The 6,191-nt window shown below is 39.4% G+C and overlaps 1 protein-coding gene across 1 annotated transcript in view; it reads right to left on the bottom strand.

The window, feature by feature from the left end:
• COQ8A (coenzyme Q8A) overlaps positions 1 to 2,069 on the bottom strand; it is a 452,989-nt gene extending 450,920 nt beyond the window's left edge. Inside the window, exon 1 of the mRNA XM_053712627.1 lies at positions 2,047 to 2,069. The gene's annotated coding sequence lies outside the window, so the exon portion shown is untranslated. The remainder of the gene's footprint in view (positions 1 to 2,046) is intronic.
• Positions 2,070 to 6,191: the final 4,122 nt, after the last annotated feature.

Here is a 6,191-nt window from a genome sequence, read left to right as displayed (position 1 = left end):
TTCCTCTTATAGCAGCACATGAGCACGAATGGAGAAGTCACAATTAGGACATAATAGAAAAAAAAGACAGAAAAATGTAAGATTCTGTTTCTGTATGGATCTTTACAAAACAATATGCACAGTATAGATATTGGTAAATCTGGGAGCCAATACACAGCTATACCTAGCTACAAGCAAGGCTGATAGTATATTTATACACAAGCACAGTGTATATAGTTTGTGTGTCATTAAAGGAACATTCCAGTCCGACAATAAAATTCAGTATTAAATTAATCTTCATTTCTGATCATTCAAACAAACAGTTAAAGTTGCATGCAGGCACTAGGCTTTCCCGCGAATGAAAAGAAGATGGCAGTGACCCAATTAAGAAAAGCATGAATAATTATTTGCCAATCAGCAGTCATGTCCTCCTCAGGAATTTCACAGGATTCTGTATAATGCGCAATTCTAACTATATGTTAACCCCATTGGGGTGGGTTAACCAGTGAGAAAAGAATTTATTCAATTATAAAAAAAAAAAATAAAAAAAATCAGATAAGTTAAAGCATTATTACACTACTAACAGTATATTTAAAATATGTTCACCCAGCAAGATAAAAACTCTAGTTTGTCCCTCATGTATAAAGGTTGGACAGCCTTGCTCTAGCATTTAGATGAGCTTAGAGAGTTCACATCCCCCAACAAGTTGAGACATTGTGCACTGACATTTATAAGCCAGAAGGCACCAATCCAACAAAAACACTGCAAGAACCCAGGAACTCCAGCTAGAACAGCAGTTTAACGCTACTGAGCAAGAGAGCGCAGTAAGAGCCCATCTGACTTTTGCTACCGACACTCAGCTACAGGACCAGAGTTTAAATGGAAATCCTGACACAGATACTAGACATCTTCAAAGAAACGTCACGTACAGACTGCGCACTAAACTACACAGCAAGGAAAAATCTGCAGACAAAAAAAACAAGGATATAACAGTTTCCCTCAGCATGTGACCCAGCAGTTGCTAGAGCAGATCACTGAATGGAACCTTAATTCAGTATCATTATTATAATTTTACCTTCAACTGCAGACTTTAAAGGAACGTTTCTGTATAGATCTAATGATAAAAGAATGAGGAGGGGGGGGCGGGAATCTATTAGGACATCATAAATTACTTTTGAAATGTGTATCACTATATACAGCACAATTAGAAGCATTCTTGCAATAAACTTTTTTAAAGTTATGCATAGTTTAATGATACATTTAAAAGTACAGGGTAGTCTACATTAAAAGTTTAAAGGGATATAAAATCCCAAATTTTACTTTTATGATTCAGATAGAGCATACAATATCAAACGACTTTCCAATTTTTGGGGTTTTTATGTCCCTTTAAATGACTGAGATTATTCAATTAAAAAACTAAACAACATTTCAAATGTAATTACATTGTCAAAAGTATCTTTCTTTTTGTATCCTGTGTTGAGATATAGCTCCCTTCCAGGAAAGAATACCTTAGGTTTGCACATGACTAGAACACTATAATCTGTGATTTGTGCAACATATAACATTGTTACAAGCATTATTGCAAATGCTGCTACTCATTAATAGCCTAATTTGTATCAGAATCATGAAAGTTTGACTTCCACGGTCCCATTAAAGGGACATTGTACTGTACTGACTTGTTAAACTGGCTACACAAGATATTGTCTAAACATCAATACCGGCGTTAGAGAAGACGGGACAAACCAACTATTTGTAGAAACAGGTGTAAATTATGCACAGTGCAACATGGACACATTAAATGATAACTCATGAGAGAGTTCGAATCATTTTTAAGAGTACAATATATAACTTCACACAAAAATGAATGTAGGAGAAGCACATGTTTATTAAACATATCTGCACAGAAGATGGCAAAAACTTCTGTACACTAAAAATGTTTTACTGACAAGAATATTTCAATTACAAGTTACATTACTATATTATCAATACTACATAGCTTTAGGGTATCACTTTGTAACAATGTAAAAGACTATGAATTTATCATATAAAGAAGTAGTTTATACATACAGTCAGACATCAGAAGAAAGTAAATCACTTGTCAAATCTCCAATCGGGGCTTCTCCCAGGCATTATGATATCTAAATACACGTGTCACACAGTGTGCAACATGTCAGGCTCCACCTTGACAGTACAGTGACAGAACTGGCTGCTATCCCATTCTTAACTGACCATAACAGCTCATATCACACTATCAACAAAAGACAGGAAAACGAATGTCCCTATATACCAAGCCTCAGGTATAGCATGCCCCTTGTTCTTGTACCCGATTGTTACATAGACACAAACACTATATACATACACACTGTATTCACGCATGCCGCACACACTGTACTCACACACACACACGTAGACACTGTCACTGCACACATTGTACTCATACATGTAGACGCACTGCACACACTATATACATTAATACATACTGACTGCACACACACATTGTACCCATACATACATGTAGACGCACTGCACACACTATATACATTAATACATACTGACTGCACACACACATTGTACCCATACATACACACATGTAGACGCACTGCACACACTATATACATTAATACATACTGACTGCACACACACATTGTACCCATACATACATGTAGACGCACTGCACACACTATATACATTAATAGATACTGACTGCACACACACATTGTACCCATACATACATACATGTAGACGCACTGCACACACTATATACATTAATACATACTGACTGCACACACACATTGTACCCATACATACATGTAGACGCACTGCACACACTATATACATTAATAGATACTGACTGCACACACACATTGTACTCATACATACACACATGTAGACGCACTGCACACACTATATACATTAATACATACTGACTGCACACACACATTGTACCCATACATACATGTAGACGCACTGCACACACTATATACATTAATAGATACTGACTGCACACACACATTGTACCCATACATACACACACATGTAGACGCACTGCACACACTATATACATTAATACATACTGACTGCGCACACACATTGTACCCATACATACATGTAGACGCACTGCACACACACTATATACATTAATACATACTGACTGCACACACACATTGTACTCATACACACATGTAGACGCACTGCACACACTATATACATTAATACATACTGACTGCACACACACATTGTACCCATACATACATGTAGACGCACTGCACACACTATATACATTAACAGATACTGACTGCACACACACATTGTACCCATACATACATGTAGACGCACTGCACACACACTATATACATTAATACATACTGACTGCACACACACATTGTACTCATACATACATGTAGACGCACTGCACACACTATATACATTAATACATACTGACTGCACACACACATTGTACTCATACATACACACATGTAGACGCACTGCACACACTATATACATTAATACATACTGACTGCACACACACATTGTACCCATACATACATGTAGACGCACTGCACACACTATATACATTAATAGATACTGACTGCACACACACATTGTACCCATACATACACACACATGTAGACGCACTGCACACACTATATACATTAATACATACTGACTGCGCACACACATTGTACCCATACATACATGTAGACGCACTGCACACACACTATATACATTAATACATACTGACTGCACACACACATTGTACTCATACACACATGTAGACGCACTGCACACACTATATACATTAATACATACTGACTGCACACACACATTGTACCCATACATACATGTAGACGCACTGCACACACTATATACATTAACAGATACTGACTGCACACACACATTGTACCCATACATACATGTAGACGCACTGCACACACACTATATACATTAATACATACTGACTGCACACACACATTGTACTCATACATACATGTAGACGCACTGCACACACTATATACATTAATACATACTGACTGCACACACACATTGTACCCATTCATACACACATGTAGACGCACTGCACACACTATATACATTAATACATACTGACTGCACACATTGTACTCATACATGTAGACGCACTGCACACAAACAATATACATCAATACATACTGACTGCACACACATTGTACTCATACATACACACATGTAGACCCACTGCACACACTATATACATTAATACATACTGACTGCACACACATTGTACCCATATACACACACATGTAGACGCACTGCACACACTATATACATTAATACATACTGACTGCACACACACACATTGTACCCATACATACACACATGTAGACGCACTGCACACACACAATATACATTAATACATACTGACTGCACACACATTGTATTCATACATACATGTAGACGCACTGCACACACTATATACATTAATACATACTGACTGCACACACATTGTATTCATACATACATGTAGACGCACTGCACACACTATATACATTAATACATACTGACTGCACACACACATTGTACCCATACATACATGTAGACGCACTGCACACACACTATATACATTAATACATACTGACTGCACACACACACATGTAGACGCACTGCACACACACAATATACATTAATACATACTGACTGCACACACACACACATTGTACCCATACATACACACATGTAGACGCACTGCACACACACTATATACATTAATACATACTGACTGCACACACACACACATTGTACCCATACATACACACATGTAGACGCACTGCACACACACTATATACATTAATACATACTGACTGCACACACACACACACACATTGTACCCATACATACACACATGTAGACGCACTGCACACACACTATATACATTAATACATACTGACTGCACACACACACACACACACATTGTACCCATACATACACACATGTAGACGCACTGCACACACACTATATACATTAATACATACTGACTGCACACACACACACACACATTGTACCCATACATACACACATGTAGACGCACTGCACACACACTATATACATTAATACATACTGACTGCACACACACACATTGTACCCATACATACACACATGTAGACGCACTGCACACACTATATACATTAATACATACTGACTGCACACACACATTGTACCCATACATACACACATGTAGACGCACTGCACACACATTGCACTCATATACACACACATTGTACACATGTATACACTGTCACTGCACAAACACTGTAGTTCTACAATTACAGACTGTATACATGCACTGTACACATACATAAGCAGTAAGCACACTATACACACAAATGTATGCACATTACCACCTACAGCTACCTTGCCCTGTCACTGTGCTACCCGGGTTTGTCAGTAAAACCATCTAGGAGTCCCTGACTAGTAACACAGATAATCTGGGTAGCTTGGGGAGCACATTTCTTGACACTGAGTACTTATTAATCGTTTTAGGAGGCGACAGCTTGTGTCTTGGACCATCCTCGAGAGAGGACCGTGACCCCCTGTAAGGATTTGGTTAAAAAAACGACTTATTTCTAAATAGCTCTGCAACTTCTGGCTTATCTGTGAGACCTCCCTGCGCCCTCTTGCTACTAATTAGAGCCCCTGACCTGTGAGGGCAGCACAGCATGTGGTTTCAGGACGCTCTGACTTGTTCCTCAGACACCTGGACAGTTTTTGTACCTCGGTTTGTGACTAGAAGACAGCTTGCTGCAGGCCCTATAAGTTTGTCAGCCCATAAAGAAAGCGCCCTGGTAACCGCTCTTGTTTCCCCTTATCTCATGAACTCGCCGGCCGTCTTACCCTATGTCGGGTGATCCAGGTCCAGCAAATCTCACTTGCACTGCAGCTGAACGTCTCCTACACGAGGTTCACACTGTTTACCAGCAGCGCGCACCCAGAATCCCAGCCCCCTTTAGCTCCTCCCCTTTTCTCTCAGATGACCACCACATTGGCGCTCAACGGTGGCTCTGTCATTAGCCTTATACCAATTGGCCAGTGCTGATGACTGTCAAAGAAGCTTACCAAAAGCGTGCGCCCGACAAGTTAACCAATCCAGAGCGAGAACACCAGATGGGCGGAGCCGACGAGATCAACAACAAGTTGGTTCAGCCAATTGCAGTGCGGCTACTGTTGAACACCCAGGT

Source organism: Bombina bombina, chromosome 4 (assembly GCF_027579735.1).
Source record: "Bombina bombina isolate aBomBom1 chromosome 4, aBomBom1.pri, whole genome shotgun sequence".
In the NCBI taxonomy this organism is placed as follows: domain Eukaryota; kingdom Metazoa; phylum Chordata; class Amphibia; order Anura; family Bombinatoridae; genus Bombina; species Bombina bombina.
This window is presented reverse-complemented; position numbering and strand designations above follow the sequence as displayed.